Genomic DNA, 13,235 nt, shown 5'->3' on the forward strand with positions numbered 1-13,235 from the left:
AGGGACTGATGACCACAGATGTTAAGTCCCATAGTGCTCAGAGCCATTTGAACCACAACCAGATCATGGATGGAAACTTTTTTTAGCAAAGGGGTCGGCTCAGAAACGGAGAAACACCGGCAGAGCGTCTGTTTGGGAGGAGACTGTGCAGACATTTCAAACCGCGTTGTCGAGGTCGCCACAGAAATAGATTAGACAAGCTTTGCGGGAGCTTCACAAGCGCCAAAGAGTACAATGCATAAAGCGGTTCGCAAATTTCTTAAATTCTGGACGTACAAAGCCAAATTGGACATCTTCATACTTTCGCAGGGCAACGATTGTTCCATAAAGTTTCGGGCGTGTAGCCACATTAATTTCACTTCTTCTTCTGATATTTCGGCTTTATACCGTCCAGACATCTTCAGAGGGACCCGGTTGACTGTAGCTGCAGTACTTGCTCCGTGCCGTCCGTTGTGGCCGAGCGGTTCTAGGCACTTCAGTCCGGAACCGCGCTGCTGTCGCAGGTTCGAATCCTGCCTCGGGCATGGATGTGCGTGATGTCCTTAGGTTAGTTAGGTTTAAGTAGTTCTAAGTTCTAGGGTACTGATGACCTCAGATGTTAAGTCCCACAGTGCTTAAGAGCCATTTGAACCATTTTTGAAGCCCACATTATTTTGAAGGTATGTTGATGACACGTTTGTAGTTTGCCCCATAGTGATGATAAATTTAAAAAAAAATTAAGTCATCTGAATTTCATCCACAGACAGATTCAGTTCACAATGCAAATCGAATAAGACTGGTGACTTCCATTTTTGGAGTTTTTTCTACGGCGCAAAGATGATGACACCTTGGGACATGCAGTACAGGGTTATTACAAATGATTGAAGCGATTTCACAGCTCCACAATAACTTTATTATTTGACATATTTTCACAATGCTTTGCACACACATACAAAAACTCAAAAAGTTTTTTTAGGCATTCACAAATGTTCGATATGTGCCCCTTTAGTGATTCGGCAGACATCAAGCCGATAATCAAGTTCCTCCCACACTCGGCGCAGCATGTCCCCACCAATGAGTTCGAAAGCATCGTTGATGCGAGCTCGCAGTTCTGAAACGTTTCTTGGTAGAGGAGGTTTAAACACTGAATCTTTCACATAACCCCACAGAAAGAAATCGCATGGGGGGTTAAGTCGGGAGAGCGTGGAGGCCATGACATGAATTGCTGATCATGATCTCCACCACGACCGATCCATCGGTTTTCCAACTTCCTGTTTAAGAAATGCCGAACATCATGATGGAAGTGCTGTGGAGCACCATCCTGTTGAAAGATGAAGTCGGCGCTGTCGGTCTCCAGTTGTGGCATGAGCCAATTTTCCAGCATGTCCAGATACACGTGTCCTGTAACGTTTTTTTCGCAGTAGAAAAAGGGGCCGTAAACTTTAAACCGTGAGATTGCACAAAACACGTTAACTTTTGGTGAATTGCGAATTTTCTGCACGAATGCGTGAGGATTCTCTACCGCCCTTATTCGCACATTCTGTTAGTTCACTTCACCATTAAGAAAAAATGTTGCTTCATCACTGAAAACAAGTTTCGCACTAAACGCATCCTCTTCTATGAGCTGTTGCAACCGCGCCGAAAATTCAAAGCGTTTAACTTTGTCATCGGGTGTCAGGGCTTGTAGCAATTGTAAACGATAAGGCTTCTGCTTTAGCCTTTTCCGTAAGATTTTCCAAACCGTCGGCTGTGGTACGTATAGCTCCCAGCTTGCTTTATTCGTCGACTTCCGCGGGCTACGCGTGAAACTTGCCCGCACGCGTTCAACCGTTTCTTCGCACCCGTTGATTTCCCCTTACAGAGGCATCCAGAAGCTTTAAACTGCGCATACCATCGCCGAATGGAGTTAGCAGTTGGTGGATCTTTGTTGAACTTCGTCCTGAAGTGTCGTTGCACTGTTATGACTGACTGATGTGAGTGCATTTCAAGCACGACATACGCTTTCTCGGCTCCTGTCGCCATTTTGTCTCACTGCGCTCTCGAGCGCTCTGGTGGCAGAAACCTGAAGTGCGGCTTCAGCCGAACAAAACTTTATGAGTTTTTCTACGTATCTGTAGTGTGTCGTGACCATATGTCAATGAATGGAGCTACAGTGAATTTATGAAATCGCTTCAATCATTTGTAATAGCCCTGTACATCGGAAATCGATGCATACGGATTTATATTTAGCTACCATCCTCGCAGATATTCTCAGAACTGTGGTACAGAGCGCACACGTCACTGCTGACGAGAGAAGTCTGGAGGGCGAGCTTCTACACTTGAGAAGAGTTTTTGAAGCCAGCGGGTACTTTCCACAGCAGATATGTAAGGCACTACGAATAAAACCAACGGTGGGCATAAGGAATGCAGAAGATGATAAGCAAAGTTTTAAATCCATGGCTATCGTCGGAAGCCTATCGTCAGAAACAATACGGATCCTCACAACCACAAAGTGAAAGTGATTTTTCGCCCTCCACCAAATACAGCAGCACGCCTGGGTTCCGTTAAAGATGCCTCGGTGCTTCGCAAGCCTGAGGTTTGTAAGATCCCTTGTTAGTGCGGCCTTTCATACAACAGACAGACCATATGTACAATCCATGAGAGATGCACAGAGCACCGCAGGTACACCCCGCTCTTACAGCCTAGTAAATCGGCGGTGGCAGAGCACTGTATCGACACTGAGAACTCTGTAGTGTACGATAATGTCGAAATTTTAGCCTTGACTCCATCTTTCTGGGACTAAGTAGTGAAAAAGCCGGCACTTTCTGTAATAAACTCACAAAGACGTCGCAACGGTGCAGCTCGCAGTAATACATCAATAGCACCGTGTGGATCGACTGTACAGCCATAATCTAATTTCATGCGTATGTTGTACCTCTCGCCGACCAACGTTTCTGGCGCCTTGTGTGTCTGTGGCCTCATGTGCAGTGGCGCTGTCTGCGGATTTAAAAGGTCGGAGCAAGTGCTGGAGCGTCAGTCATCCGGCTCACTCTGAAGATATGTGGGCAGTATACAGGCGAAATATCACAAGACGAAGTGAAATTTGTGCGGTTGCACTCCAGAAATTCTACGGAACAAGATCCAAATTGTTCTGGCGCTACCACCAGATTATTGCCAGAAACACAGGATCAGAAAGGATGGCAGAGGCTGAAAAGATGTGAGCAGAATACAGCAGGTTAAAATTGCACTTAATTTGAGAAAGAACTTACTCACCAGCAAAATCGTCATTTGGACATAAAGAAATGGATCACGAAAGCACTTGCTTGCAGTGTGAACCGATATGGGTGTGAGACTTCGACAATACGAAAACGATAGAGAAGACGGTTAGAAACCCTGGAAATTTGGTGCTGCTGGAGAGATGGTTTACCAATGACGGGGTACTGAGAAAAAGATAGGAAAACAGATCTCTGTAGAGATACATCCAAATAAGAAGAGAGAAAATCGTAGGACACATTTTGAGACTCAATAATATTGACGGGACAAAAGAAGGAGCTATTGAGGGAAGGAATCGCTGGAGATGACCAAGGGTATCTTACGTGCAGCAGATTATGAGTGGTACGAGGTATGCGACATATGCGGAGACAGAAGAAGAAATTTGCCCTCCTGAAAATTTGTTCGACTTGCCGCTGCTTGAAAACATTTGTCTACAGCTTGTAATTGGCCATTGAACACATTCAGTTGTACTTCTACCCACATATACAACCACCTTACAACTTTTACAGTCAGTTCTACAGAAATGTGACATTCTATCATACCTCTGTAAATTGTGTATCTTTATTTCATTTTCAGTCAGATTATGCTCAGTCGTTGTGAATATATCTGGCACTTCAGCAGTAGGTAACACTTTTGTCATCTTTAGTTTTTTTTTAGCATACTGAACATTTTGATGGCATATATATAGTTTCAATTTATTTTCTATGTTCTATTTCGTTTTTACGTGTAGATGTCAGAATTCCTGATCTTTCAATAGTACAGCCTTCATTTACCTTTATATCCTTTCTTGTTCTGATGTTGTGGCTGCTACTTTTGAAACAAAATGTCTTTCAGTTCACCTGGATGGCTCCTGCTTCTTCTGACTAGATCTGCTGAACTTCCTTCTTTCGCTGGGATGGTTCAAATAGACGGTGTTGCTGCTGAAGGGTCTGTTTCTGAGATTGCTGCTGATCCTGTTGAAATTGTATGTATTATGTTCAAGTTTTTTCTGCTGTCAAAGCAGTTAGCGTTGATACTGAAGTGATTGTTGCTATTGAGGTTTATGATCCTACAGCACCAAAAGATTCTGTAGTGGCTGAGACAGCATTATTAACAAAAGCAACAGGAAAACGGCTGCACTGATGGTCACTGTCACATTTTGTTTCGACTCTATGATCTAGATCACCATTAATCCCTCGATTACTTCTTTCTTCTTTTCTGTTACGCTGAACCAATGCTCAACTATCGCTTACACTGTTCTGGCTATTTTCTTTCCTATGCCTTCTGCTTTATTCTCTCTCACACTCCTGTAAGTAGTTTGCCGAGACCAAATGGTGACCCTTCGAATTTTTGTCTTTCACATTTCTGTTTCTTTCCTGCTCTGCTTATGTGGAAGATTTGTAGAGTACCTTTCTTTCGATTTAGTCTTTCCGCTTTAAAATTTAGAGGATTCTTCTTTAGTTTTTATTTCTTAATACATTTATCATTTGTATCAGATGACGATTTGTTGCTTCAGTTTTTGAATCCAAGTGTTGTGAATCATGTCGTTTTGGGATAGGCTGGATTATTAGTCATTGTCAAGTTTCAGTGGAGTGTCTAGTGTTTTGTGAACATGCTTTTCAGCAAGTCGAATGATGCTATCTGTCTCATCAGTACCTTGTGTAACACTGTGCACGTAATGCAGGGGCGGGCAGGAATCCTGCACATGTGCGGTGCACTTGCACGCGTGCAGTTAACAGGTGTTCCGCGTGCACAGAGGGGCAAGCTGGCCACCCGTTTATCTCCCATCCCCACCATACCTTCTGTCCGCTCCTTCCTCTGTAATGCGGTTTGTTTCCTAGCTTGCTTTATTGAGTGAATGAATAAGGTTAGTAGGAGTGCTTGAAGGAAATCATGGTTTGAAAGAGTACCTATTACCTACGATAAGTTTTATTTAATTATCACAGGTGGAGTTTACAATACGTTTAATATCTGGAACAAAATTTCTACATACAGACAAACACAAACAGTTACGTAAATTTTCATCACTGATGTTTGCTCTTAACCGAGACTTATTAATTCAGCAACTGGTTTTCCAGCTCTCGCTATATTAGGCGCAGTCTTATAACTTGCACATACCGCTGGGCTATTATTGTTGACGTCCTGAAAACTTGAAAACAGTGCTCCATAAAATTTTAAATCAGTTAGATGAGAGACATGAAGAGAGAAAGTCGCAGATCTCTCGTGACAACAGCAACTACGACAAATTCAAATGGCTCTGAGCACTATGGGACTTAACTGCTGTGGTCATCAGTCCCCTAGAACTTAGAACTACTTAAACCTAACTAACCTAAAGACATCACACACATCCATGCCCGAGGCAGGATTCGAACCTGCGACCATAGCGGTCGCGCGGTTCCAGACTGTAGTGCCTAGAACCGCTCGGGCACTTCGGCCGGCCAACTACGACAGATTCATCTTGTATCGTCAGATCGCTCTTCTTAAGCTCAGTCAATTCCCCATCCGCTCGGAATCCGACAATAAATTGTACTCGTCCTTGCGAAATTTATTATAATGGCCTTCAATACTAAACTTCCGTTGACCAGCGAGAATGCTGCCACATATTAAACATTTCGAATTTTCACGTTTTTGCACAAAGAAAATATGATTCTCCCATTACTTTTTAAAAGATAGCAAATCTCCACTTCTCCGTTTCTTGAAATACAATGTTCACTACATAATGCTCGCTTCGCATCAACGTCCGCAGCTTAGCCTGGCACTACACTGCCGCAACCTGCCGGCTGTCGCCACAGCCCCGGTCGACGCCTGCACGAGAGCAGCACATGTGCAGCGCTGTGCGCTCATGAGCCGCGTGCAACGTTTGCCCGCCCCTGACGTAATGTATCATCTACTGTCATTGTTCTTGTCACTGCAGTTGGGGCTGCAAACTATCCCTGTTAGAAAACTCTCGGCAACGTTTACACTCATAGACTTCTCATAGAGAAGTCTAGTTAGAGTAGCCCGCATCTCGTGGTCGTGCGGTAGCGTTCTCGCTTCCCACGCCCGGGTTCCCGGGTTCGATTCCCGGCGGGGTCAGGGATTTTCTCTGCCTCGTGATGGCTGGGTGTTGTGTGTTGTCCTTAGGTTAGTTAGGTTTAAGTAGTTCTAAGTTCTAGGGGACTTATGACCACAGCAGTTGAGTCCCATAGTGCTCAGAGCCATCTAGTTAGAGTAACTGGAAAAATTTGCGATATAGGGCGCCATTATACCTTCTTCTCTATATGCAGCAGGTGCCCAGTTACTCTTTCAAGTCGTCGTTGCTTTTCGCCTCTGTATTTGCTGTTTCGATGCACTGAATTATGACTTGTGAGGCGTGTGATAATAGAAACGTTTCTTTTTTCTCTTCTGGGTGTACTGGCGTCACGCGTTCTGAATTTGTCACGTCACAGTTTTGCAGCTGGTGTAGGGTTTCTGTTTCAGACCTTTAACTAGGCCGTCTGCTCTACACCCTTATGTGACTGTGGTTGTTTTCCGGTGCCGACAATGCCTTTCTGAAGAAATTTAAGTCCGGAAATCTTGTCCGTGTCAAACTACATGGTCTAAGTAAGTCCTGCAACCTACGTGTTAGTGGATCAAGAAGTTCGTTGGGGCTGACGCTTATAAGCATCGACATAAGCCCACCCCAGTGCTGCTGACGCATATAAGCATTTCTGCAGCCAACGAGCCAGCGTTGGAGACACTTACACTGTATGAGAGCGAGTCTACAGGTGTATATTAAGACTAGCTTTGCAGCTGTGAATACGCGTTTGTACGACGAACGATGTCTTCGGGAACTTTTTTGTGCCTACAGGTTTTTTTTTGGGTTAGTTGTCTGTGATACACATTATTTTAACTGTGGCTCATCAAACTAGATAGGATCTTATAACACTATTGAGAATAGAAAGAGCAAAATATTCACTGGCGATCAGTAACTGAATGTATCAGAAAATAGTGATTTTGAGATCGATGACAAATAACCGGAGGAGGGCTGCTGGCACAGGCGCCGACTCCATGGGGTCTGAGGGGGCCCGAGCCCTCTCAAAAATACGTTTGGTGGGAGGGGGGGCGGAGCCCCCCCAATAATTTAAGAAAATTATTAGGTTTATTGTCTTTCTAAAATAACAAAATTATGTTGGAATTTTTTATTTCCCTTGTTTGACGATAGTTACCTTTTAAAATACATTCAGTAATGAGTTAAAACAAATAATTATTACTGTAGTAAGCAAGTTAACTGGCTGGCCAGCGCTGCGGCCGTGACGACATCAAAAGGACGAGCGGAAGCTCCTGGAACCCTCCGCCTCATGCCGTACGCTTCGAGACGTTACGACGCCGCGGCTATATAAAGCCCACCCTGCTGTCACAGTAATTCAGTGTGCATAGTTTCGTTCACTGCATGCTGCAGATGTGTTTAGTGTTCCGAATTTAGTGGACTGTTTTATATGACTGTATTTTATTCGTTTACTTTAGTCTTTTAGTGTATTGTGAATTAAGTTTGCAATGGACAAGTTTGTTACCAAAAAGGCGCGCTTGGAAGTTGATGATACTGCAAGTCAACCTCCAACTATTATTGTGTCGTCAGTTGCTTTGTCGTCTTCAGGCAAGAACCGTTAACAGCGAAACCTGGACAAGTCGGTAAGAGAAGATCATTTCAGAAGTCTTGCTTGATCAAATATATATGGCTAGAATATGAAGCAAATCACCAAAGACTTTTTTTGCAAAACCTGCAAAGAGACAGATGCTGAAAATCTATTACAATTTTCTTCAAAAAAGAAGATGCATTTACTTCCGTAAGGTTTTCTAACTGGAAAAAGGCTTAGGAAAAATTCCGTCTTCATGAAAATACGTTTATGCATAAACAAGGTGTTCTGTAACTAAGTTCTATCACTAACCGAAGTGTGGCCTTCCGATTGAATGAACAGTTAGATAGTGATATAAAGAAAGGCCGTTGAGCTCTTGAGACAATTTTTACTACCTTGCAATTTCTATGTCGACAAGGACTAGCAATTAGAGGGCTCAAAGATGTAAACTCAATTTTTTTTTCAATTCTTGGAACTTTAAAAGAATGACATACCTGAGTTTAAAGATTGTTTAGGGCGTTCGGGGTATAAGTGGCCGTCTCACGATATTCAAAAGGAGATCATTGATGTAATAGGGAAGTCTGTGTTGAGAAAGGTATTGGCTTCAATCAAGGAGACTGAACATTGTTCTATTATGGTTGACGAAACAAGTGATTCTTCGATTTACGAACAAGTGTCATTTTGTATTCGTACTGTCGATGATTCCTTAATCAACAATGAAGACTTTATTGGCTTATACTAGACCCCCTAACACTGAATCACAAACTCTGTTCAGTATTTTAAAAAACGTTTTTGCTCGTCTTGACTTGTCAATTGACAACTTAAGAGGACAGTACTATGATGGTGCCTCGAATATGAGAGGTAAGTTCAAAGGACTAAAAAAGTTAGTTTTGGATATACAACCAAAAGCACGTTATGTGAACTGCATTGCTTGAAGTTTAGACTTGTCAGTTGTAGACAGTCTCCGCCATCTTACATCTATGAGGGATATTATGGCTTTAGCCAAGGACTTGATAAACACCGTAAGAGAATTCAACAAAAGGATGGGACTTTTCAGAAGCATACGCTGTGAGAACGCCAATGACCAAGCTGGTCTACGATCTCTTTGCCCGACCCGATGGTGTATGCAAGCTTCTAGTATCTTGAGAATGTTGAAAAACTTTGAAGAACTAGAGTTTTATGAAACATTTTCTGCAGAGGACGAAACAGAGGCAGGTTACAATTGTGCAGCCTACCTTGAGTCAATGTTACGATTCAAGACTTATTTCATTTTACGCCTTTATTGCCATTCAATGAAGAGGATGTCAATGAAAAAATTTAATGCCCTCATCTAAGTGTCGCTGATCTGGAAAAAATATGAGGGCTTGATTTGTATATTGAATGGAAGGCGTGATAGTTTTGAACACTTTTGGGAATTGTGTTTAAAAGAAAAACCTTCACAAGTTGATGATCCTTCGCTTCCTCGGAATCGAAATATACCAAAGAAGTATGAAAATAACGAAACCAGCTCACCGCACACTTTCAAAACCCCAAAGGAATGCTACAAAGCTGTTTACATTGAAGTTTGTGAAACGGTGCGATCTTGCATTACTGAGCGGTTTGCTTCAACTGGACTACACAGGTCATTGTAGTTGAACAAGAGTGCTTGCTTTTAGTAAACAGAGGTGAAACAAATTTGGAAAAATCAACTGAGTTTCTCATAAATGAGCTAGACGTTGAGAGACTGCGCTTACACTTGAATGCGTTAGGCGATATCGCTAATAAAAAACAACTGGTCTTAAAAAACATGTGTGATGTAAGAAAGTACATTACACAAGACACTGCAGTTGGGGAAATGTTATGTGAAGTAGTGAAGTGCTTAAGCTTCTCCAAGTAGTTCCAATCACGACAGCGACAGCAGAACGGTCATTTAGCGCCCTAAGACGTCTGAAGTCATATCTCCGATCAAAAATGGGCGTCAGAAGCGATTGAACAACATGGCTGTTTGTTCTTCATGGCCACCGAGATGTTTAGGATGAATTGGATATCGGACCAGTCATCAACGACTTTATATTCAGTAATCCAGTCAGACGGTCGACATTTGCACCTTTCTAAAGACACTAAGCCCTAACAGTGGTATTTAGAGCAACATTAAAAATTTTGTAAATTAGAGGATTAAATATATACTTAATGTTAAATTTTCTGTTTCGAAATATTGGTACTAGTTTAGTAATGTATTACTTTATTACTATGGTACTGTATTAGTAATTTTCAAGTACTTAAATTTTTTAGAGTGTAACACCCAATTAAAACCCGCTATTTACATACTTTTTGACTGAAAGTATTAGGCACACTGTATTAACTTCATTAACTGTGTTAAAGCATTAACTTTGAGACATTGTTTTATTTAATGAACCATGAGTCTTATTCAGAGTAAGCTTAAATCAGCTATTTCACTTATTAATCAAAGTGCTATTACTGTGCGACAGCAATATTTTATGTTTTATTCTTTTAATGACAGTTTTGCATTTATTTAAATATAATTTCAGTCTTTTCAGAGCTGGATATTAACTGCTCTGTAATAGTCTGCAAGTGTGATTATTACTGTAAATTAAATTAGCTTTTTATGAAAATACTGAGCGTGTTTGATTGTTTCAAAGCCAAAAAGTGTCAGGCTTGTCGAGTTTCCCAGAGTGTCGAGTTATCGAGAGACCAGTTTTTGGGGTTCTAATGTTGATCATATGACTCTAAAATGATTAAGAAACTTTAAAACTCACTATTTTTCATCTAAAATTTAGAAAATTTCCTGTGGCAGGACCCCCAGTATGCCTCCCCCCCCCCCCTCCCAATATTTCTTATATGTCGGCGTCCCTAGCTGCTGGAATCTCGAGAACACAGAAAATTGCAAAGTGATGATAGTGTGGAAGCAGAGCATTCAAATATATTTCGTGAAAGTGCAGATTCGGAAAATACGGACAGTGATGGTGATGTAATCGCTGATAATGAAGAACTCACGCCCGTATTTGTTGATAAATCAGTGAGAATTGGCATCTTGAACCACATGGCATCCAGTATCATCTGCTTACAAACGAGAGTGATTATTTATTCCATCTTACTAGCAATACGGCACTGGATTTCTTTAGGATACTACTTAACAGATGATATAATCCAGAGTATCTTTGATAAAACAAACGATAACGCTGTGAAATTATCTCTGATCGATAATATGACGAACAGGTTTAGGATTCGTAGCAGGTGACCTGTTAGTATAGACGAAATATTTGTCTTCCTGGGTATTTCATTATATGCGGGTAAAGTGAACTCTGTCCTGTTATAATAACTGGTCAACAAAGAAAATCTTTCCGACTTGAAAATAGCTGTTTTTAATTTGTTTCATCATGGAAAAATTCGAAAATGACCTTTAAAACTTCCAGTTAGCTCTTGGTTCTTATATACAGCCCATTTAAGTTATACGGATAATTATTACGAAATTTGACGCCTCGGATGGTATTGGCACAACCGAGCACGGCAGTGATGTGTTATGGGTAATTTTTATTGGAACCTAGAGGTAGGCCTAATGTTAGCACAATTGCATGTAGGAATCATCAGTAAGGCTTGCTAATGTTTTGCGTAGTTTGTCATTCTCGCTACTTCCTGTGACATAGCTCATTTCAGCTATTGAATTATAATGAGTTTCTTATAGTTCGCGTGTAAATGTGAGATATTATTTATTGCGAACAAACCTACTTTTTATTTTTGTTTCAGGTTACACAGAATCCAGGATATCACGTAACTGTCAAAATTCGCTTGACAATTTGTGTCATTCTTGCTAATGCTTCGTGACGTTCGCTCTATATAGCTCGTTTCAGGTATTATATTTAATTTCTTTTACTTTGGGTGTAAATTTAAGACACCATTTATTCTGAAAACAATCAAGTTTTTGAAACTTCCTGGCAGATTAAAACTGTGTGCCCGACCGAGACTCGAACTCGGGACCTTTGCCTTTCGCGGGCAAGTGCTCTACCATCTGAGCTACCGAAGCACGACTCACGCCCGGTCTCACAGCTTCACTTCTGCCAGTATCTCGTCTCCTACCTTCCAATCACCCAGGCTGTGGCTAAGCCATGTCTCCGCAGTATCCTTTCTTTCAGGTGTGCTAGTTCTGCAAGGTTCGCAGGAGAGCTTCTGTAAAGTTTGGAAGGTAGGAGACGAGATACTGGCAGAAGTGAAGCTGTGAGGACCGGGCGTGAGTCGTATGCCGGCACGGTAGCTCAGCGTGCTCGGTCAGAGGGTTAGCTACCCTCTGTAATAAAAAAAACTGAGTGAACGGATCAACAAAGAACCCGAACGGCTGTCGTCTGACGTCCGCCACGAACAAATTCATCGACCAATATAGAGCAAAATGAGTTTAAAAAAAAAAAAAGATGGTAGAGCACTTGCCCGCGAAAGGCAAAGGTCCCGAGTTCGAGTCTCGGTCGGGCACACAGTTTTAATCTGCCAGGAAGTTTCATATCAGCGCACACTCCGCTGCAGAGTGAAAATCTCATTCTGGAATCAAGTTTTTGTTTCTATTTCAAGTTATGTAGAATCCAGGATGCCACGTAGTTGCCAAAACTCTTTGACAATTTTTGTCATGTGTGTGGCGAGGTGACATTTTCTCCGCAGGAACTTCAAATATAAAGACAGAATATCACCACTATTTCGTGCGGTAGCCTTCTCGCTTCCCGCGCCCGGGTTCCCGGGTTCGATTCCCGGCGGGGTCAGGGATTTTCTCTGCCTCGTGATGACTGGGTGTTCTGTGATGTCCTTAGGTTAGTTAAGTTTAAGTAGTTCTAAGTTCCAGGGGACTGATGACCATAGCTGTTGTCCCATAGTGCTCAGAGCCATTTGCACCATCACCACTATTTTGGGATGCAATCAGGAAATCTGGACATGTTCTGGGCAGCGCATACAATCTGCAATACATATGATATGAACCTACGTGGATCGTTAAACAGAAACGTTCGTTCAATGCCGTTTGCCTTCTCAGTGACTTAGAGTGAGCCTCCATTTCACATAAACGATTTCTACTTCTGCCCTCATCGGGGCCCTTCGAGATGTGGGGGGGGGGGGGGGGGGGGGAGGAATAAAGTAAAACAATTATTTAATATAATCCTTCCGCATGGCGCTCCTTAGGTAGTTCTGGCCCCGTACTACTTTAGAAGTCTGTTATTTTCTCGAATGATGGCGCTAGTTCCAGAGGGTGCTTGCATCGTCGATATAGGATACGCAGAATGGAATGAAATCTGTGAGACAACCTTGTCAACACAAAACCCATTGACATAAAACTAACTGAGGCTGCACTTACATGATTGCTAACAGATGGCATTCTTCAGTGATTGAGCTAACCTCGTAACAATATTTTGCAAAATCGGGACAAAATAGGTCAAGTCGGCACAAGAAGGTGCATAA

This window comes from Schistocerca cancellata, chromosome 1, assembly GCF_023864275.1.
Source record: "Schistocerca cancellata isolate TAMUIC-IGC-003103 chromosome 1, iqSchCanc2.1, whole genome shotgun sequence".
In the NCBI taxonomy this organism is placed as follows: domain Eukaryota; kingdom Metazoa; phylum Arthropoda; class Insecta; order Orthoptera; family Acrididae; genus Schistocerca; species Schistocerca cancellata.